At 40.5% G+C, this 24,117-nt stretch overlaps 2 long non-coding RNA genes across 9 annotated transcripts in view; both read right to left on the reverse strand.

The window, feature by feature from the left end:
- The window catches only part of LOC114458822 (uncharacterized), a 15,152-nt gene extending 1,698 nt beyond the window's left edge, over positions 1 to 13,454 (reverse strand). For 4 of the 8 annotated variants that reach the window (XR_003673152.1, XR_003673155.1, XR_003673159.1 and 1 more), the window contains exon 1: positions 13,243 to 13,454. This is a non-coding gene — a long non-coding RNA (uncharacterized LOC114458822). Of the gene's footprint in view, positions 1 to 9,523; positions 9,907 to 13,242 lie in introns of those variants that run through there. The other 4 variants (XR_003673153.1, XR_003673154.1, XR_003673158.1 and 1 more) reach the window with 1 other exon arrangement.
- A 2,463-nt stretch (positions 13,455 to 15,917) lies between these two features.
- LOC114458823 (uncharacterized) lies at positions 15,918 to 20,070 on the reverse strand. The gene is made up of 3 exons (XR_003673160.1): positions 19,830 to 20,070; positions 18,924 to 18,988; positions 15,918 to 16,007 (listed from the first exon to the last, which is right to left on the reverse strand). It is a non-coding gene; the product is annotated as an uncharacterized LOC114458823 (long non-coding RNA).
- Positions 20,071 to 24,117: the final 4,047 nt, after the last annotated feature.

Consider the following 24,117-nt stretch of genomic DNA (forward strand, 5'->3'; position numbering starts at 1 on the left):
TCCTCAGGAGATGATGATGATTGTTCATATCTACAGTGTTGTTTTCCTGAAGCTGTTTGACCGTGGGACACTGAAAACTCTCTAAAGTTGGACATTTTTAGGGTGAGAGCAGCTCTGGTGTGTGTGTCGTCTCTCTACTCTCCAACAGTCCCTGAAAGCACCACACACACACACATCCATGTACACAGGACACACCACAGAGAGCAGGGGTCTTACGTAGATCCCACCACCACAATGTGGCTGGTTTTGGCATTTCCTGTGTTTTACTTAGTGTGTAACAGTCTGACGGACATGTTTAGTGTTCTGGTCATTTATGCAAATACGGAACAAACAGCATTCTGTTTTGGCTCAGTACGGGACGCACCATTTAATGGTCAAATAAGGTACGATTCTGTATTTTAAGGGATGGGTGGCAACTCTATTCACAACTAAAAAATAAAAACTAGAATATTGGCATTTCTTGAAGAAAATGCAAGTGAGGATGCAGGTGCTGGCACTGCATTAGCTTAGCATTAGCGTTAACTTAGCATTATTATTAGCCTAGCATTAGCAATAGGCTAGAATTAGCAATAGCCTAGCATTAGCACTAACCTAAAATTAGCTTAGCATTAGCAAAAACATAGTGTAAACATTATCCAAGCGTTAGCATTGGATAATGGGTTGAAAAAGGTGAAAAGTTAGAAATTGCTTAAAACAGCATGAATTCATATATATGAACAGTTCTTTTCACCAGTAGGGTTTGGATTTAGAACCATATTCAACATAAGGAACAGGAACTAGTTCCTCACGTTTAGAACCAGTTTATCACACTGTCACAACTTAAACAGTAAACAGTTTATGTTAACAGGTTACCCGTTAACATAATCAACTCCGTCATAGACCCAGAGGGTAGATATATTATTATCAAAGTAGTAATCTATAATAAATGTTTCACAATTCTTAATCTATATGCCCCCAATAATGATGACCCTGATTTTTTCCATAGAATTTTCTCAGAGCTTTCAGACCTTTCTGCAGACTCGTCTCTAATCATCGGAGGTGACTTCAATCTGGCGCTCAACACATCATTGGACAGATCTAGTAAGTGCTCAAATACAAAACCATCTCGATCTGCTAAAGTATTAATGGATTACATGGAAGATCTTGGAATAGGAGATGTATGGAGACTGAATAACCCAACTAAAAAAGAATACACCTTCTTCTCCCCCGTGCATAAATCCTTCTCCCGAATTGACTTTTTTCTTTCAAATAATTCCATCGTACATAAGATGTCATCTAAAATACATCCTATAATTATTAGCGATCATGCCCCGATATCCCTCACCCTGAAGTGTGACTCTAATCAGAAATTATCCTCTCTATGGCGCTTTAACACTTCATTACTTAATGACAGTAAATTTGAAAAAATTATAAGAAAAGAATGGGAGGACTTTCTATTGACAAACGACTCCCCGGAAATATCACCGTCCTTACTCTGGGAAACTGGCAAGGCTGTCATCAGAGGGAAGATTATATCATACTCTTCTTTTAAGAAAAAACAGGAACAGATAGCAGAAAAAACACTTGAAGAAAAGATCAAAAAACTTACGGAAGAATACGCAGCTAACCCTTCTGAACTTTTATGGGATAAACTTCAAAATACAAAACTTAATCTGGATATCATCTTATCTAAAAAAAAACGACTTCATTTTGCAACAATTACGATACAAAAACTTTGACTACAATAATAAATCAGGCAAATATTTAGCAAATCAGCTCAAACGTAATAAAGAAAATTCCTTTATAGCAGCAATTTCTGATAACGCAGGTCAAACTTTAAACTTACCTCAGGACATTAATAACATCTTTCATGATTATTATCAAAACTTATACTCATCAAATTTAAACCCTGACCCTGAAGATATTAAAACCTTTCTCAATAAACTAAACCTACCACAGCTCACTATAGATCAGAAAACCACCTTAGACTCACCATTAACCTTACAAGAATTACAAAATGCTTTAGATAGCATGTCAACAGGCAAAGCACCAGGTCCAGATGGGTTCCCTGCTGAATTCCTTAAACATTTCTGGTCAATGCTGGCTCCACTATTTTTCAGAGTAGTAACAGAGATCAAAAATAAAGGGCATGTAGGAGGTCACATGAATACAGCGAACATTAAATTGTTACTTAAGCCAGACAAGAACCCCATGTTACCCTCAAGCTATCGTCCCATCTCACTTATTAACACAGACTTAAAAATTATCTCCAAAGCACTCACATCCAGGTTAGAGAAAGTAGTACAGTCAATTATACACCAAGACCAGACAGGTTTTATTAAAAATAGACACTCCACAGACAATGTGAGAAGACTGTTTAATGTGATCAACATGGCACAGAACTCTAAAAAGAAAAAAATAATCTTGTCACTCGATGCAGAAAAAGCATTTGATAGAGTAAACTGGTCATTCCTCCTAACTGTCCTTGGCAAATTTGGCTTCGGAGAATCATTCATCCAATGGATCTCCACCCTGTACAATAAACCTAAGGCCTCAGTAACCACAAACAAAATAACATCCCAAAGCTTCACACTGCAGAGGGGAACCAGACAAGGCTGCCCACTCTCACCTTTGCTTTTTGCAATATTCGTTGAACCTCTCGCAGCAGCTGTACGTCAGAACTCTGTTATTAAAGGAATCCACTCATCCATCTCAGAACACAAAATTAATCTTTACGCGGATGACATCTTACTCTATTCGGAAGAACCGCAATCCTCTTTAGAGGAAGTATTTAATCTAATAAACAGCTTCTCTAAATTATCAGACTATTCCATTAACTGGACAAAATCATCAATCCTCCCTTTGACAAAAAACTCTTGGAATCCTGCACACCAAAATCCACAACACCCCTCCACCACAAATACAATTAAATATCTAGGCTTAAATATATCACCAAACTTAAATGAATTAATTAAACTAAATCATGATCCGATGTTGGACAAAGTCACAGAAGATCTGCGGAGATGGAACAATCTCCCCATCTCACTACTTGGCAGGATAGCCTCAGTTAAAATGAAAATCTTACCAAAAATAAACTACTTGTTCTCAATGATACCACTGAAACCACCAAAACAATGGTTTCAAAGATTAGATTCTACAACTACAAAATTCTATACTAGAAATAAAAAACCTAAAATAAGCCTTTCTACCCTTCAAAAAAACAAAGACGAGGGTGGTTTAGAAGCCCCTAATTTCATGCATTATTACTTAGCAAACCAAATACTATATTTAACAGAATGGCTAAATCCAAAAGAATACTACAACACCTGGCTAGAAATAGAACAGTTAGACTGCAAACACATTAAACTCTCTGATCTCCCTTTTATCACTGCGACCCTCAAACATCACAACTGCTTTAAAAACCCACTGATTGCCTCCACACTGACTGCATGGTGGAAAGCCCTGGACATCACAAATGGCCAATTAAAAACTAGTATACTGTCTCCAATCTGGCACAACCCCGACTTTAAAAATAAAAAAACACCACTCTATCTGAAGACATGGGAAGAGAGTGGAATCACTCATCTCCAAGACCTTTTTGAAAATGACAAGATCAGGTCATATAACAATCTAACCCAAGCATTCGATATAAATAAAAGTAACTTTCTACAGTACTTACAAATAACAGAGACAATAAAGAAAACCACTCCACTAGACTTAATTACGTTACAACCTCCAGAACTGGCTATATATATGAAAAAAATCTCAACAAAATCAAAAAAACTCTCAAAAATATACAGAGCGCTTTCGAACACTAACTGTAATTACTTACCAATCGCGAAGTGGGAGGCCGAACTCTCAATCACCCCGAGCACTGATTTCTGGGCAGAAATTTGTTGTAATACTTTTAAGATGACAAAAAACACAAACCTTCAGCTAATTCAATACAAGGTCCTCCACAGATCCCACATTACCCAACAGAAAATGCATAAAATGGGCTTCTCAGCAACAGACATCTGCTCTCAGTGCACCCAGAATACAGCGGATTCCTATTTACATGCCTCATGGCTTTGCTCCCCAGTTCAACACTTTTGGATTCTAATCACTGAAAAACTGTCCTCCATTTTGGACTACAGGATTCCTTTATCTCCAAATCTTTGTTTGATTGGAGACCTGACAATGCTTCAACCTCCAGCAAACCAATCACAATCAATCCTTGCGGCACTAGCCATAGCAAAAAAAACAATATTACTAAATTGGAAAGACAAAAAATCCTTAAACATAAACCAATGGCAAAATCTCCTCACAGAAATTATTTCCATGGAAAAGATGTCTGCTCTCAGAAAACAAAAAAAAATAACGTGCTTTGAGGAGCGTTGGACTCCTTTTTTAATTGCATTAAATCTAAATTTTTAAAAGCCTGATGATCTAGCCTGCAAGCGACTGCCAGCACCACTCTTTACTAACGCACTAGCCCAACTGTAGGCCGGGGCCGCCTTGGGCCTCTGGGGTGGTCTTGGTCAGGATGGCTGGGGTGGGTTACCGGGGTGCCTTGTTGCCTCAGCACGGGTGTGCATTCCTTCTGGGTGTTCACGGGGTCCCGGGGCTGTTTGATTTGGCGCCGTTGCCCCTTGCATGCGCATCTGGTTGGTCTCTGGGGCTGGGGCCCTGCGTGCTCCCCTGCCGCTCCTTCCTCTTGCTCCCTGTCCCCCTGTCTCGTCCTCCCCCCTCCTCCTCCTTTGCTCTTGCGCCCGCCATCCTGTGGGGTTGGGTTTGGGGGGCTCCCGTTGGCCTGGGGCACTGGTGGGGGGGCTGTGGCTCCCGCCTGGGGGACGGGCGGTGCCGTGCCGGGTGGGTTGGCTGGGGGGTGGTCTCGTTGGGGGGCCTGGGGTGGTGGGGTCCTTGGCTCCGGTCCGGGGGGATCCGGGGTGGGGGTAGCTTTGGGGGTGGCTGCTGCCCGGGGTCGGCGATTGCCTCCTGGGTTGCTGGGTGGCGGGGTGTGGCTGTGGGTTGCTCCGTCGGCCCTTGCGGGGCCTTGGCTTGGCTCCCTGGGGCGCACCTTTGCCAGGGATGTCGCTTGCGCGACGAGCCAGGCGGGGCCCCCTCGGGGGCTTTTTGTACGACCGCAATGGCCGGGATGTGGACGTTATGGCTAGAGGGGTGGGATGGGGGGTGCTATGGGGCCTCCCCGGGGGTCGTATTGGGCGGGTGTGTGGGGGCGCGGCGCGTGGTTCCTGGCCCGGTGGATCCGCGTTGGGATTGGCTGGTCTGCTGGCTGGGTGCACCGGGCGCCGTTGGCGCGATTCCGGGGCTGGGGTGCCCCGGGGGCGGATCCTTGGGCTACGTGTCCGGGGAGGTGCTCTCCGGCCATCTGCCCCGGGACCGGCCGCGGCTCGTGGCGGCGCTGCGCAGCCTTGGGCGGGGCGGGGCTGGTGGCCTCGGGCCCGCTGTTGTTCGGGGTGTGCTGGCGCCGGGGGGGTGTCTCGTGCCGGTGCGTGGGTCGTCGGGGATTGCCGCCGTGGGGGGGGGGGGGCTCTATTGGCGCCGTTGGTGTGGGGGGGCGGTTCCGGGCTGGCTTGCCGGTCCGTGGCTGGCGGGATGGCCCTGCTTGGCGGTGGATGGCGTCCTCTCTCGTCGGGGGGGCCGGGGCCGCCTCCCGGTGGAGAGTGTTGTATCGTGGCGCCGGGTGGGCCTGTGCTGGCCCTGGTGCGGGCATGGGCCTCCCCCCTGCTCGGCCGCTCCCCTTGGTGGCGGGGTGGCGTTGCTCCGGGCCGGCGGGCGGCGTGGGTCGCCCCCTGGGGCGCCGGGGGATGGGGTTGGTGCCTGGCTGTGCCCGGGGGTGGGGGGTGTCGCCGTGCTCCGCGGGGCCGGCGCGGTCTGGGGGGTGCCGTGGGGGGGGGTCTCCGGCTGTGCTGTTCTGGGGCCCGCAGTGCCACTTGCCCGTCTGCGCCATCACACTGGACAGGCCTCCTACATGTTCACTTCACCCCACTCCCAGCTGGTCTGGCTCACTCATAAAATGCACCACACACCGATACCCAACCCTTGGGGGGCTGGATGGTGGGGCTGGGGGTGGAGGGGGCCGCCACCTGTGTTACTATGTAGTGGCGTGGGGGCGGCCCTCCCACCTCTAGTTGCCCTACTAATCCCTCCAATTTTAATCGCATCTCAACATGCCACCCCCCGGAGGGTGTATCATCATTTACACCCTCCGGCCTATTACACCACATACACATAAAACCACAGAGGCTGGAGGGGGAGCACCGCTCCCCTCCATCCCCCTTCTTTTAATTACACCCCATACATTCACCAAACACACACATTCACACAGGGGATCGGGAAGTGCCTCTCCATTGGGGAATGGAGAGGCACCATAACAGGGTGGTGGGTTGGTACACATATTTGGGCCTCTCCGGTGGGGGCCTGGCCCCTCTGTTGGTGGCTGGGCCACTGCATAGAGTAAAAGTACATCAAGATGGTGCGGTCGGGCGTGGCGGTGGGTCTCGGGGGGGCTTTGCCGGGGTCTCTCCTTGCGGGGTCTTTCCGGGCTGTGTCGGCCAGGTGGGGCGCGGGGGTGCCTCTCCCCCTTGGGTGTGGCTTGGTGCTTGCTTTGTCTCCTGGTGGCCTTGGGGGCGGGCCCCGCGGTGTGCGGGCCCGGGGCGGCCTGCCTCGCCAGTTTGGGGGGTGGGTGTGCTGGGGGGGTGCTGGTGTCCTCACCGGGGTTGGGGCAGGGTTGTTTGGCGCCTCGGGATGATGCTGTTTACTGGGGGGCGGCGTTAGCTGTTCCGGTGGTTGAGGTTGCTTTCGGCCGCCTGGTGGGTATGTCCTGCCATCTGCGGACTGGTGGGTGGGTCCGGGGCATCTTTGGCTGGGGGCTGCTGTCCCGCGCTGGATGTGTGCCGTTGGGGTGCCTCCGTCCCCGCGGTGGGGGTCGCCGGTTGCTCGCGGGCCGGCGGGGGGCGCTGCCCCGTGGCTTGCGCTGTCCGGGGGGCGGCGGGCCCTGGGCTGCTGGCTTTGTGCCGTCTGGGGCTGTGCGGTCCTGCTGGGCTGTGGCCGGGACCTGGGCTGGGGTGGGGGGCGCGTCCCGGGGGGCTTGGCCCGGGGGCTTGCCCTTGGGGGCCTGGGGGTTGCGGGTTGGAGTCGGTGGCGTGGTGCGCTGGGTCCTTGGCTCCTTGGGGGCTTTTCGGGTGTGTATGGGGGGGGCAATGGCAGTCTCTCGGCTTGGGACCTTGGGGGCGTTCGGGGGGCTGCTTGGCCGTGGGGTGGTCGTCGGGGGCCCCTAAATCTCTCGCTCTTTCTGCTGGCCCGACTGCCTCTTCGGGCCCGGGGGCGGCTCATGGGTTTTGCAGTAGCGGCTCTTGGAATCACATTCGTCATGGATGCACAGCGGCGCCCAACCCTCGTCCAGAACCATCTCTTGGGTTTTTCTTCCATTGATGGTGATAAAGTTGGCATCACACAGCCAACAAAGTGAGGGATACAGTGTCATCAGAACACTTCAACACATAGTTTACATTAACACTGCTAGTGTTCTATGTTTCTAGTCATAATGTCTTCCTCTAACAGACTGAAGGTCATTTGAAGGTCTTCAGTTAGAACATAAACAAAGCTCATTATGGTTTCTCTTTTAGTTCTGTGGCCTTGTTTCATAGAAAACATCTGTTTGTTCATTAGCTCTGATTGATTTAAGATAAATGGACATTAGTGTTTGTCTAAACTAACTAACACGTGTTCTTTCACTTTGAAAACAAAAATAAACAAAACTGAATTATTATTATTTTATTTTTATTTATTTTTTAATAAAAAATAATTTTATCGTAATGCGCATGTGCATATATGCTCATAATCGATCTCAGTTCGAGGTAAACTCAGTCCGTGACACAGGTGTTTATGCACGATCCTCAATCATAACTCTGTTGATCACTCTATCAAAGTCACTGATCCTCTTTCCTTTTTCTGCTGACTCATTACATCCATGCTCTCTGTCAGTTTCAGGGGTGTCCAAACTTGGTCCTGGAGGGTCGGGGGTCCAACGTGTTTTTAATGTGTCTGTTCTAACACAGCTGGGAGACTCATTAGCAAAACTGCTTCAGGATATCAGAAGTGTTGGATCAGGGACACATTGACATCCTGGTGGACCACGTTTAGACACCCCTGGTATAGACATATGAACTACAGATACATGAGGTGTGGCCACACCCCCTCCCATTTGCACCCCCACAGCCCATCAGCCTCGAATCCCTATTTAATTATGCTTTAAAAAAAATAAGAATCTGAATTAAAACCCAATTTGTCTGAATAATTAATATTGAATAATTAATGCATTTGATATGATTTTCCATCTTGTTTTTAATAAATGAAGCAGGTGATTAATTATAGATGTAGTTAGTGTAGTGGTCATGTTCTAAACATCTCATGTTCATCCATTCTACTTTTCTTATAAGTGATGCTGATATAAAATACATTTAATGATTTATGAAAAATAGAAAATGTTTTTTCTTTGAAATATATTAATATAGAGCTGTATTACTGTTCTAAAATATGTGATTGCAAATTGTATATTATTTTCTATATGATTTGAAAAATAGTCATTTTTTTTTTTCCCTAGCATTTTGTCACAATGGGGGGCCCTGAGACTTTATCATGTTTCTAAGGGGGGTACAGTAAAAAATATTTGTAACCACTTTCTTCATTTATAAGTGTAAAGACTAATGTTGATGTGCGCTCATCTTTAAATATTTCTATATTTTGAAGCAACCTTTACCTGCACTGAATTGAAATCTTTTAGAACAATACAGTAACATACAAGGATTTACAGAACAGCATGTTATTGTAGACTCAACATGTAAGGTTAGAACATGATTATTATAATAATATGTTTCAATCGTGGGCCGGTCTGAGGAATGAAGCTCCAGGGCTGAAAATGAGTCCCACTCTGGCCCTGCTTGGGGGCCTTTAGTTTGGCCCACAGGATAAAGTAAAAATAACAGAGAAAACATCAATCATTGTGTAAATGAAACTCAACAATATTTGCAGGTTCTCACAGTTTTCCTGGTGATTTTATCACATGATTATTACAGTCATTTTTAATGTTAAACTGTTGGAAAATCTCAAAATTCTTACATTTCCTCCAATTATGACATCATGTTTCCCTTAATTAAATAGTAATTAGTTAAAAAAATAAAATGAAAAATCTAATAAATGTAACGTATAGATCCTGTTGGGAATGATATCTGTCACTTATTGATTAGATATTGTTGGTTTCTTACATATTTAGTATTTTATGTATACGTAGAAGTATAAACTATGGCACAATAATGTTGAAATGACTGTTTTCCAACATAAAATCTGTGGCCCTCTTGAGATCAAACTGGTCCGCATTTGGCCCCTGAACTAAAAGGAGTTGGACACCCTGGTCTGGGGCCAACCAATCAGCAAAGCAAAGCAACAGCGCCTCCACCTCTCTAATAACACTAGCTTAGCTTAGCTTAGCTTAACTTAGCATAGCGTAGCTAATAGGAGAGGAGGAACAGGATAAACATACCTGTCAGGTGGTGTCACTGAATGGACAGGTGAGCTCTAACGCAGCAGGTGAAGTGGGGCAACGAGGCAACAGCAGCATTGAGAGCAACTAAGAAAATGCTGTTGGTCTCTGAGTGTGTAAACACAACAGTTCCAAACTACACACCTGCTCCACTAACTAACCACAGACAAGAAGCTGGGACACAAGGAAGTGGGGCGGAGCCAAAGCTGAGAGCAACAGGTCCAAAGTTGATGTTTTATAACACCTGAGTGATACGAGCCAATCAGAGGGAGGAGAGAGAGATCAATAATCCTGTTATTAAACATCACACATTTACACTATTTTACACCATTAAACCTGTGTTTGACCCCAGGGTTGGCCTCAGAACAACATCCACCACTTATTTCATTATATCCAGAACCTACTTTTTATGTTTATTATTAGCATCTCATTTACTTTTAGGTGTTTTGATTTAAAGCAGAACTAAGTAACTTCACTTTAATAAATCATTCTCATAGTCCCTGAGAGGGTAACACAAGTGTTAATAAGGTGATTGGGGGGTCTTTCATCCCCCCCGCTGTCTCTGGCCAGAAAACAACACTTAGAACTTTCCTGCCTCCGACCCGGTGATAAGACGTACAGCTTTATAACAGCCCAGTACAAACTAATGCTAGATTACTGTATGACCGGCCCCGTGGCTGCACACGGTTGTTTACTAATTCATTTTTCTCAAACTTATATCAGGGCAAAGCCAGCAAAAAAGAGGCAGAGAAGACCTTTGTCTGAGGAACAGAGTAACTTAATGCAGCCAAATGCCCCCCCCGCCAACATCCACCCCCATCCCCACCCACACCCCGAGGGGTTGGGTGCAGGGTGTGTTTCTGTTATAGTCAATGATTTTTGATCAGGCAGTTGATGATTGACTATTGTCTACATTGTGTGTGTGTGTGTGTGTGTGTGTGTGTGTGTGTGTGTGTGTGATCACTTCTCATCATAAACCTGACTCAGGAATTTAACAGCTTTATGCTGTTTATGATTAACTAACAGAACCTGTTCACCTAATAGGCAGTATAGGTCAATACTAAGGGCACCGTGGCCTGGGATGTGGAGGGGGGAGGGGGGCTAGAAAATGTGGAATAATTTCTCCTTAAATATAATCATATTAATACTAATTATTACTATCAAGTCCTAAATTGGAAAAGCAAACACAGATTCAAATATAAAGCAGTGCCCAATTAATAAATAATAGTATAAAATAAGTTCCCAAATGACTGAACACATGAGACTCTTCTGCAGTAAAAGTGTTTGTAGCAAAAGTCTTGAGTGCATTGATGAGATTCTCACAGGAAAAGAACCATTTATTTATTTTAGGATTTTTTAGTTTTTATTTCAAAACTTAAACAAACTGATTCTCTGTATTTTCTCTGCACTGGAAACCTTTAAATCTTGTTAAATTATTGTAAATCTGAGCTTTTTATTGTTATGAATTAATTCAAAGGAAACCAGGTTTTCTGGTAAAGGCTTGTCTGCACCAGACACTTCATTTTCACCTCAACTGGACACAAAGTTTACCGTACCATGCTGTCATTCTGGAACCAATGATGCTTTCTAAAACAGCTGATGAAACAAAAACATCATCTTTAGATTGACACCAAACACTCTTAGTCTGAGTAAATAATACAACCTTTGCTGTAAACGGGAACACAGATTATTGACGTGTGTTTCCCAGTTAAACTGGTTATTTAGATCAGTGGTTCTCAAACTTTTTTGGTTCTTGTTCCCTTTCCTCTCATTTCTGAATCCTAGTCCCCCCTTTGTTCCACTTCAACATTTTACTGAGAAAACTATTTAAAAACATCTATAGATCATAATGATAGAATGAATGAGTGATAACACATTTTAAATCATCTCATTTAGTAAATAAATGGAAATAAACTGTATTTAGTTCAGTGGTTTCAACCTTTTTAGATTGTGACCCTATTTTGATAATAATTGCAGTAATTTTTAGTGTTAAACGGTTGGAAAAACTCAAAATTCTTACATGTTCTGTATGATATCATATTTCCCTTAATTAAATAGAAACTGGTCAAAGAATCTTGGAAATGTAAAGTGTAGATCCTGTTAGGACTGACATCTGTAACTGACTGATTAGATATTTTGTTTCTGACATATTTAGTATTTTATGTTCACGTAGAAGTACAAACTATGGCACAATAATGTTGATAAACATTATTAATTATTAATAAACTTTTTCAAAATGTGAAAAGGTTAAAAAAAATGGAAAAGGTTGAAAAAATTGAAAAAACGAAATGGGTGGAAAAAGTTGAAATTGGTTGAAAAGTTGAAAAAAGTTGAATTAGGTTGAAAAAGTTGAAATCTTTTGAAAAAGTTCATATAAGTTTAAATTGGTTAAAAAATGTGAAATGGGTTGAAAAAGCATGAACAAACTTGAAAAAGTGGAAAAAATTTTACATCAGTCCAAATGGGTTGGAAAAAGTTGAAAAACATTAAAATGGGCTGAAAGAGTGAAAAAAGTTAAAATGGGTTGAAAAAGTTGAAATCATTTAAAAACAGTTGATAAAACTTGAAATGAGTTGAAAAAGTGTAAAAAGCTGAAACAACGTAGAAGATTTCAGTAGACCTTTGATTAGTAATAAATGATACGATACATGACTGTCAGCACATAAATGTAATAAATGTAGTTAATGAATCAACATAACACAAGTACAGACATTGGAAAATAACATCACCTGTACCTTTCCATCTATATATATATATATATATATATATATATATATATATATATATATATATAAATAAAAGGTAAATATAGAATGACTAGAATCATGAGGACACTTTGGACACCTACTTAGGAGTTGGTGGCAGCAAAATTTAGTATTCAAAACCATAAAAAAATAAAAATGTATTTCCAATTAAGATTTCACATCCAAAAGAAATGTTCCAGCATTTAAATGCACGAGAGTGCACGTAGTTATTTTCTAACAAAATACCTAGATACCTGTCTGAACTGACCTGGTTGATATGATGATGGTGTGTTATAACCAGGGTATGATTGCTAAATGGACATTAGTGTTTGTCTGGGGCCCGTGTCAAACTCAAGGCTTGGTGGCCAAATCCGGCCCTTTGGAGCATCTAATTTGGCCCACAGGAGAAAGTAAAAATTATGAATCATTGTGTAAATGAAACTCAACAATATTTTCAGGTTCTCACAGTTTTCCTGGTGATTTTATCACATATTTATTACAGTCACTTTTAATGTTAAACTAGTGGAAAAACTCAAAATTCTTACAAAGTCTTTACATTTTCCTCCAATTATGACATAACATTTTCCTTAAATAATTAGAAATTGGTCAAAAAATATCTAGGTTATTCAAAGTATAGATCCTGTTAGGACTGATATCTGTCACTTGTTGATTAGATATTATTTTCTGACATATTTAGTATTTTATGTATACATATAAGTACAAACTAAGGCACAATAATGTTGAAATGACTGGTTTTCCAGCATAAAATCTGTGGCCCTCTTGAGATCAAACTGGTCCGTATTTGGCCCCTGAACTAAAATGAGTTGGACACCCTGATCTGGGGCCTCCAAATCACTAGAACAGCCCCTGACTGCAGGAATCACAGCAAAGCAAAGCAGCAGCGTCTCCACCTCTCTAATAACACTAGCTTAGCTTAGCGTAGCTAATGGGAAAGGAGGAACAGGATAAACATACCTGTCAGGTGGTGTCACTGATGCTGAATGGACAGGTGAGCTCTAACGCAGCAGGTGAAGTGGGGCAATGAGGCAACAAAGGGCAACAGCAGCATTGAGAGCAACTAAGAAAATGCTGTTGGTCTCTGAGTGTGTAAACACAACAGTTCCAAACTACACACCTGCTCCACTAACTAACCACAGACAAGAAGCTGGGACACAAGGAAGTGGGGCGGAGCCAAAGCTTAGAGCAACAGGTCCAAAGTTGATGTTTTATAAGACCTGAGTGATACGAGCCAATCAGAGGGAGGAGAGAGAGATCAATAATCCTGTTATTAAACATCACACATTTACACTATTTTACACCATTAAACCTGTGTTTGACCCCAGGGTTGGCCTCAGAACAACATCCACCACTTATTTCATTAGATCCAGAACCTACTTTTTATATTTATTATTAGCATCTCATTTACTTTTAGGTGTTTTTTTTTATTTAATAATGAAGTTTTATATTTACACATCTGTGTCTTTTATTGAGTTAAAATCACTGGAAATGTCACTGTAAACAAAAAACTGAAGTAAAAACTGAGCACGAGTGAGGAAGAGAGAGGAAAGTCAGGCCACGCCCCCAAGCTATGTCTAAAGTGTGATTTTCCTCAAAAAAAGTGTCTTGTCAGCTTGGAAAACTGTAGAAATGGCTAAAAAAAAGTCAGTTGGATTTAAAGAGTTTTTTCAGCCAATAAGTGAAGCTAAGCCTGAGCTAAAGGTTGTTTCTGTGGAAATAGCGGAGCAGCAGCAGCAGTTAGCATAGCTAGCTAGTAGCAGCATTTAGCGTAGCTAGTAGCGGCAGTTAGCGTAGCTCATAGCAGCAGTTAGCATTGCGAATAGCAGCAGTTAGTGTAGCTAATAGCAGCTGTTAGCATATCAAGTAGCAGCAGTTAGTGTAGCTAATAACAGCAGTTAGCATAGCTAGGAGCAGCAGTTAACATAGCTAGCAGCAGCAGTTAGCGTAGCTAGTAGCAGCTGTTAGCATAGCTAGTAGCAGCTGTTAGCATAGCTAGTAGCAGCAGTTAGCATAGTAATAGCAGCAGTTAGCATAGCTAGTAGCAGCAGTTAGCATAGCTAGTAGCAGAACCTGTAGCGATGATGCTAACATAGGAGAAGCTGCCTCCAACAGACAGGACACAGGAGGAGAAATTGTTTGAAAAAGTTGAAAAAGTTTTGAAAAATTTGAAAAGGTTGAAATGGGTGAAAAAGTTGAAATTTGTTGAAAAAAGTTTAAAAAAAAACTTATTTCATTTGATCTAGAACCTCATTTTTTACATTTATTTTAGCATCTCATTTACTTTTAGGTGTTTTTTTTAATTTAATAATGAAGTATTATATTTAGACATCTATGTCTTTTATTGAGTTGAAATCACTGTAAATGTCATTGTCTCCCTCTAGTACCCCTGTAGTGGCATGGCGTACCCCCATTTGAGAAACACTGGTGTAGATGACAATCTGTGGCCTAAGCAGCATTAACGTCAGCATTAGTAAATAGTTGGTATTTCCATTCCACTTCTACATCCCACCTGATTCATATTTCCTTCTGTTGCTGTGTTTACGCTGCTCACGTTCTTTTCTCACACTCATTGTACTCACATGATTTATTTGATCTACAAACACTCAGATCAGACTCAACTGTGAAGGTCTATCGTCTGTTTTCTGACAAACTATCTCCACAATAATCACATGTAGTTTGTGATTTTAGGATAAAGGAGAAAAAGCTGCAGTTTTTCACATCTTTTCAATCCTTTGGATCCAAAGCGTTGACATGTTTCACCTTGGAAACTCCAGAGGTCATTGGTCTACTGAACACATGTCTAACCATTGGGACTGTGTGTTCATAAGATAAAGTCAGTGAGCTGATCTATTGATCACAGTTCAGCCTAATATCAAACATATAGAACAAATAATGTTATTAGGTACACACACACAAACCTTTCTGTCCTTCAGAAATAGATGTTTCTTTCATTTGATTTGTTTTATATCATTGTTACAAATGTGTAAACATGAAAAAAAAAATCTAAATAAAAAAAGTTGAATCTAAATCAAAATGTTCAATCTAAATATTAAACCTAAATCTAAATTCGCTGAGAGTACCGACATGCTGAATGTCAGTGATGAAGACATCAAGGATGCAGAAGACCTTGGAGGGTGGGGTGTGTGGAGTGTGGGCGGGGATTGACAGGCGTTGACCAGCCAACCTTATATGATTTAGCTTTACACTCTGTGACTGATTGAACATTTAGATTGAACATTTAGGGCCTATACTACAAAGCTAGATAAGTGAAGCTTGGATTTATCTCCATTAGCTGGATTCACCTAACCAAACATTCTCCATCAGACAGAAGCTGGACTATGAAGCACAATATAAACTCACTAATGTAACCCTGGTGATGTCAGACAGGCTACGTACATGCTCCTGTGACAGGGGTGGAGCTTACAGTGTCAGACCAATCACAAACACATAGACACTGTGTAGAGCAATTTACTTTACAATTGATGAACAATTATTTATAAATGTGAAGAATTAAAATCCATAATTCAGACCAAAAACAACAGTTTTACTGGTGAAGCTGTGGTGTTTATGTGATCCTGACCAGGAGCAGCCCAGACCTCACCCTGCATCCAGGACTTAACAGGCTGGAGCTGCTGCTCTTCCATCCCACCTCCTCAGGCGTGTCGGCTGTAGGCACCACCAGATCTCCTCTGATATGTGACGTGAGCTCCCAGGATGCACCGCTGTAACAATCGTAGTCTGTGTTAGTGTCTTATGTTGAACTTGTCTCAGCTTGTCTGTTAAGTTTTTATTTCAGACTGTCCTGTTGTTGGTCGTAGGCTGCTTTTAGTTTGTTGGAGACTGTCTGACACTGTTTTTACAGCCCTGTGGCTCTGTCTAAATGCTGGAGCAGCACAGGTAACCCTTATGTTTGCAGTCCTGGTCCTAGTCTCCCTAGACGGAGACCCCCCTCACACTTCTTCCCCCTACCATGAGCCCACCCTGGCTGCTGCTGATCCAGCACCACATGCTCTCATTAGCATTAATAAGGTGTTATGAAGGCTGTCATTCAGTGTCGTTCACTAAATTATGACACCTTTGGAGTAGGGCTGCTCAATTATTTGAAATTTGATTACAATTTTGATTATTACACCCAACAATTACAAAAATAACAATCAAAAAAAAAAACAATTATTAAAACTCTCTCGATGGTCCATCCATTTTCTGACCCACTTTTTTCAGGGTCACGGGGTCAATAATTATAATTGTAATTGATAATTAATTACAGTTATGGTGTAAATATCATTAATTGTACTTGAAAAATAATATGTTGCTGTTGTAATCATAATTGAATTGGAATTGACTTCAGAAAATTTACTTTCTAATTGTAATTCTATAAAAAATGTAAGTTATAATTTAATTAAACACAAAACTGGGGAATAATGTTACAGATCCATGTCTTACACATACTGTATGTAGTTAATAATTATCCAAATATGTTTAATATTAGGTTTTCCCGCTACCTGTGAGTGAGTCTTCACACCATACAGGTGGTAATGGTTAGACCGGTTAGGATATACAGTAATAACATTAAGAGTTTATAGTTAAATTCCAACTCTTGTCCTAAGTTTACATAAGATATTCTAATCAATGAACTAAAATGTAAATGTAATGATGCTAAAACAACACCATACAGACACATACAAAATAACAGGCCTGTAAATTTACCACTTTGTGATTAATTGTAATTGAACTTTACTAATTGAGAATCATAATTGACTTTCACGGGATACAAAAACAATCATAATTTAATTGTAACCGTAAAAAATGCTGGTCACTGAATCATAATTGAGTTATGATTGAACATGGATAATCTGAAGTGTAAATTGGTCATTTTAAAATGTAATGGCCACAATTATCTGTGACATGTGTAGTTACAGAATGTGTCCACTAGATGTTGCTAGTGAGTCCATATTTAGTGAAGAAAGGATCTTACCAACCTCTCGTGTCCTTTTACTATTTAAAAGGAGTAAAACAACAACTCATAACAGGGTTGAGATCATATTAGCTTTGAATCAGGAATTGATGATAACCTGAGTTTGATAAGAAAACACTTTGAAAGCCTGAGAGCAAATATGATCTTTTTATAAAGTGAGTCTTGATAGAACACATTTTACTGTTGGCCTGACAAACAAACACAGATATTCTTCTTTAGCTCCTCCCTCCGTGTATAGACACAACAATACAAAAATGCACAAATATTGTAAAAGATCTGACAACCTTTTGGTTTTAAAGACGACACTTTGTTGAGTCATGGTAATTAAGGCATAAACAGAGGTGAAAGTAATGGATTACAAGTACTCGCGTTACTGTAAATGAGTTACATTTATGGGTACGTTTACTTTTATGAGTATATTTCTAAATCAGCAATTCTTTACATTTCTTCACCAACTGTTACCGAGTAAATTATGATTTTTTTGTTTTAAAATGATCAACGCATATAGTGAAACTACAAAAAATGAAATGAACAGGCAACAATTAAATCGACCAACCAGATTAAACGTAATGTATGTCGTCAAAACAGTGTTGAATATTTAATAATAATAATAATAATAATGCATCAGTTTTATATAGCGCTTTATCATAGACACTCAAAGTCGCTTTACAGAATTAAGGCATTATTCTTTCACTCCACACTATTGTAGCCACAGCTGCCCTGGGGCAGACTGACGGAAGCGAGGCTGCCATAGTGCGCCATCGGCCCCTCCGACCACCACCAACACTCACTCACACACTACATTCATACTAGGCAATGTTGGTGAAGTGCCTTGCCCAAGGGCACAATGACAGATACCACTGGGGTGACTGACACCCCACTGTGGCACCTGGAATTCTCAGTGGTCTCCATCCACCTACTAACCAGGCCCAGACCTGCTTAGCTTCCGAGATCTAATGAGATCAGCCAATAACAGGCTGGTGTGGCCACATACCAGCCTGTTATTTTCACACTTTTATTGCTTATAAATGTAGTTATACATAAAGCCTGAGAATAGTTTTTGCTTTGAATTGAATTCATAGGTGTTATTTTGTTTTAAAAAAGAATTGTACATTGTGACAAAGCTTTTATTTTATACAGACGCCTTTGTTCTAATTGTGCAAGATTTAGTCTCTTCTTTTTTATGTTTATACATGTGATGTTTACTGTATGCAAGTGGAATGAATTGAGCTACTTTTTATTTGTATTTCAGTACTTCATGTATGACTTACTTGAATACAATTTTAATCAAGTAACAGTACTTCTACTTGAATAGCCTATGTAACCCAATTTATGAATGATAAAAGTTATTACAGTGTAATATCAAGTTGGACTAGTTATCAGCAAACCCAGATTAGTTAGGAGCTCTATGGATGAGCAGCAATAATGAGTCAAACAAGGAATAACTGTTGAGTAGCAACTCATGTATTATTACAATGATTCAGATACCAAAACTAAAATAAAAGTGTGCACACTAAACAAACTAAAATAAGAATTGTCCATTGGGCCTTAAAAAATGAAAATAGTTGCAGCTGTTCTTAAAGTTTCTTTGAAGGGTGATGTGTATATACTGTATGTGTGAGTGTGTACGTGTAGGTGTCTTCTCTTCCAGGTTCCTACTCACCATCAGTTTACAACCAGGATCTCTTCCTGGTCCTTGGACTTTCTCGTCCACTCAAAAAACCTGACCTAAAAATAAGGTCATATCTATTAAACTCAACTCTGATGCATCATTAAAGTGTAAATGTCAAAAATGCATCAGACTCCACACATAAATCTACAATTATATAACATAATAAATCTTCAGGTTTTGTTGTACAACATTCAATTACTCAAATCTAACTGCTTATGTGAACAGCATTCCAGTAATAATTATGGTAAGTAACCATTTACATTCAAAATATCATAACCATATCAAAATCAGAATAACATATATACATAAAACTGTATAAAATGTAGTTCAGAGGTATTAAAGTAGTATACTTAATTTCTCCCACACTATAGGCCTATTAGTGTGAGAGGAACCACACCACACTCACCCTTTAACATACTTAAACTCACAGTTGAGCTAAAATAAAGTCATTCAACACTTTGCATTTATAAAATATAATTTCACTCTAAAATACTTTTTATAACTTTAACACTTTTTAATATATAAATATATATATATATATATACACACACACACACATCAGCATACAATAATAAACTCAGTATATACATGTGTAAAACACTCACCGTTAATCTGTCTTTATAACACGTTGTCATAACGACTGCTGCAGGGAAGGCACGTGGCTTTAACCTGTGCGATACAGAGCTAGCATGGCCGTTAATGCTAAGTATCAGCTAGCTCTCTTTAATGCTAAGTATCAGCTAGCTCTCTTTAATGCTAAGTATCAGCTAGCTCTCTTTAATGCTAAGTATCAGCTAGCTCTCTTCTTACCCACGTATTCCGTCTCTCCTTCATCTGGTCTTGCTTCCAGGCTTCCAGTAGGTAAGTGCACTGACTCTCTCTCTCCGTTTAACTCACGTATTTTCTCCTCTTTCCGTCTTTTTTTCCTCCGCTGCGTAGCTGCTAAACTCTGGAGTCCGAGGTTGGAAAAGACCAGGAGAACAACACGCATGCGCATCACTTCTGAGCTGACAGGCTGGACGTGACCTGCGTAGCCTCTGATTGGCTGTTGAAGACTCTGTATCCTCCGCGTGGGGTCATGTGAACTGAGTGATGCATTCAAGTGCAATAGGACATTTTAATGTAGTTTTATGGCTCCTCAGACGGTGTAAATCTAAAGTTTAATTATAGGTAAGTGCATTTCACCCAAACAGCTCTTCATATGTTCAGACGTACACTTCACCATGTAAACATAGAGCTGATTTATAGAGCACATGTAAACATAGAGCTGATTTATAGAGACTGTCTGCTGTTTCATAGTGATGACACATGATTAAAGAAATCACATGTGCCAGTTCAAAAAAAGGAATTTGTTCATTAGATCAAGAAGCAGGATCAGATCAAAGATAACTGCCATAATTTAGATTAAAAAATATGAATGAATAATAATAATATTAAAATGTTTAGAACAGTGATTCTCAACTGGTGGGTCGGGACCCAAAAGTGGGTCGTGGAAAGCTGGCCAAAAAAAGCCAACAAAAAATGTAATGTCTGTCATGTGTGACTTGTCTTTTATTTTGAAAGAAACTTTTCTTTTGACAGACATGCAGTGAAAAGCATGTTGCACGGCAAAATATATAGATTTATGTTTTTCTAAAAAAATTATATATGCGTGTTTTCAACAGCTATCTTTGAAAAAAAACTACATTTGGTTGGTTGAATTAAAAAAAATAAATAAAAGTGGGTCGCGATTTGAGACGAGTTGAGAACCCCTGGTTTAGAATAAGGCCAGAATCAGTGCTTTAGTCCCTCACTTTGACTTTAAAAACAATATATATATATATATATATATATATATATATATATATATATATATATATATATATATATATACCATGGAGATAACATCTCATGAGGATATATGCACTTTAAGGCCTATGTGTTATAAAATCACTGCTTTAAAATAACACCAGTAAATAAGTGTCAATACATTCTGAAGCAAAGCAAAAATCCAGATGTTGCTAATATGAGCCAAGGAGAAGCTTTGTAAAGGAATGTGAAGCATTGGATAGAGAGTCAGTGTGAGTAAAACTGAGCAAAGAGAAGACATGGCTAAGCCATAAATTAGCATGTTAACTAGCATTAGCTTCTTAGTCCGTTACGTGCATTGAGTACATGCTAAGATATGCAGTCTTTGAACTTCTTCCTTCTGTAATATTAATAAACAACAGTGTTTTTTGTATTTGTGCACATTCAGCAGATAAATTAGTGCTCCAAGTAGGTCATGGGCTACGGTAGCTACTGTATCCATGCACCATATTTTTCTGTAGCTTTAGGGTGTTCTGAACATGAAATCACATGTTAACATTCCATGTGTTGAGATCAACTGTTGTTTTGTCATATTTGGTCATATTTTGTGATATATTACTTACATTTAAATGTGTTTTAACTTTGTGAGGTAACGTAGTAGAAACTTTGTATTAGTGTCAAATGATACACAGTTTATGGTAATTATATAGAAATCAAACCTGAGATATGGACTTAACAGAAAAAGAAGATTAAGAATATTTTTTTATGTTTGGCAATGTCGACTGTGAATATTATATAGAATATTATCATAAATAGCTCATTAACATGTAATAAAAAAAATTCAAATCATTCCAACGAGCCCAGTTTTAATTTGGTTCCCCATTTGTGTGTTTTGTTAGTACACAGATACGTATGACAAAAATATTACGCGTGAAAATGGATTAGGAATTGTATTGATTCCAAATCTGCTTGAAGGGACGTCTAACAAGTTCATCCCAACTCATGTAAACATTTGATTTCATGTTCAGACCCTAAAGCGCTGGTTCTCAAACTATTTTGGCTCAAGTTGTCCCATTGTCCAACGACAACATTTAGCTTAGAAAGCTATTTAAAAACAACTATGGAGCACAATGATGGAATTAATGAGTGTTAACACACATTTTAAAGAATCTCACTTTGTAAAGAAGTGGGAAAACAAACAGTATTTAATGCAGTGGTTCCCAACCTTTATTTGGATCATGACCCCATTTTGATATCAAGAAATTCTGGCGACCTCAAAGACATTTTTTTTCTAGAATTTTTTAATAATTTTTCAGCTCATATATATATATATATATATATATTACTGCATTTAGTTGAACAAGATTTAAACTGACAAAGAAGTGAAAGCCTCGAAAATGCTAATGTTGTTTAAGAATAAAAAAACAAATAAATAAATAAATAACACATTTTTAAAATCAATTTTAATATTTCAGAAATTTCAGGCAACCCCTTCTAAACTCCTGGTGACCCCAGATGGGGTCCCGACCCCATGATTGAAAAACACTGATTTAGTGGCTCCTCAGTAGATTTATTTCTATAGTTTTTATCATTTCCTGTCATCTCATGACTCATGACTGACTCTTTATTTGTTTATTTCCCTCTCTCTCTCTTAAGTACCCCCTGTTGTGCCATCGCGTCCCCCTAGGGTACACGTACCCCCATTTGAGAAACATTGCCCTAAAGCATAAAAAAGATGGCGTCTCACATGGTTGGGGGCGGGGGTTGTGCATGGATAGCTATCACATCCCATGGCCCATGGTTGTGAAGGCATTTATTCCCTGTGTAACCTCACACACCTGGATCTCACTTTAAAAAGGATGAGACCAAATAACCTTTGACCCCCAAATAAGACTTAAGCACATGCCTAATAAACACAATGTCAGTCCTCTGACAGATAACTAATTATTGCACTCATCACAGCAGATGTCCAAATCATGACAGGATAATGACGGACTTGATCATTTTTTACCTAAAAGATTGAGACACGGGACAAGAAAAAGGGGTTCATGATCAGAGGCTGTGGGGCCCCTCGGGTTCCTGCTGGCTTGGACTCTGGATGTCATTTAACCCAAAGGGGGTCTCTTTCAATCTTCAATCCAGCTTATTAAAGCAAAGAGGGCTCGCCAACATGTGGGTCCAATCCCTCGGCCCTGCTGTAAGGGTAAACATCGGGGCGCATGTGAGGGTGGGGGAGGATGGAGCAAAGACCACCACCTCAATGAGCAGGAATGGTGAGCTGCCCAGGTTAGACCTGCAGAGATGTTTATTTAATGACATGTTGTAGAGAGGAATGGCAGCATCAGTTCACAGAGCAAGGTTGAGGGAATATTTGGATATCCATGTTTGGAAATGAGGTGTTGTTGGTATCTGGTATCACCTGGAGAATTCAATGTTTAGCTCAGTTAAAAAATTGATTAAACAGCTACTGTCTGAACACACACACACACACACACACACACACACACACACACACACACACACACACACACACACACACACACACACACACACACACACACACACACACACACACATACACACACACAGACACACACACACACAGACACACACAGACACAGATTGATTTTATAGATAGATGTAAGTTATGAGACTAATGAGTGTTTGATGAATAGTTTGATGAACTCAGCACTAAATGAACAGCAGGAGCAGCAGTGATGCTGTTGGATGCTGTTGGATGCTGTTGGATGTCACATCCAACACTGTAGACGCTGCAGGTGCAGGTGAGCTGTGCACGGGAGCTACGTGCACTGTGTGCACATCTCTTAAAGTGATAGTGTATCTTTGAGAGTCTTAGTGCTCCGCCCTGTCCCTGAAGCCCCTCCCTCTCTGTATATCCACAGCTTTCTCATTATTAATCTCTGATCAATAAATAAACACATTTATACGTGTGGTAAACAGAGGTGATGATACACACGTATATATTATATATTATTACTGATGGTTTAAACACAGTGACATCATTAATAATACGCTACACATTAAACATGTAATAAGACAATGATCATATTGTCATTTGTATGGATTTTAAATCATATTAAAACATTTACCATCATATTCTGTTTCATTTCCTTTTAAAATACCGTATTTAAAAAAAATATAACAAGTTCTTTTGACTCCTTTTTCCTTTCTTTAGATCTTTATTGAGTGTTTTAAAGCATCACTAAATGACTTCTTTAATAATGATGACATGGTTTCTTGAGAGTGACTCAGCAGATTAAACCTGGTCAGGAGCAGGTTTGACCCACAGACTGTGTTACTATGGTAACCAAGGTGTTTTCTTGTTGATGAAACAGCCGTTCCAGTTAAAGCACCACTAAACATGACTCAGCACCTT

Source organism: Gouania willdenowi, unplaced genomic scaffold (genome assembly GCF_900634775.1).
Source record: "Gouania willdenowi unplaced genomic scaffold, fGouWil2.1 scaffold_189_arrow_ctg1, whole genome shotgun sequence".
In the NCBI taxonomy this organism is placed as follows: domain Eukaryota; kingdom Metazoa; phylum Chordata; class Actinopteri; order Blenniiformes; family Gobiesocidae; genus Gouania; species Gouania willdenowi.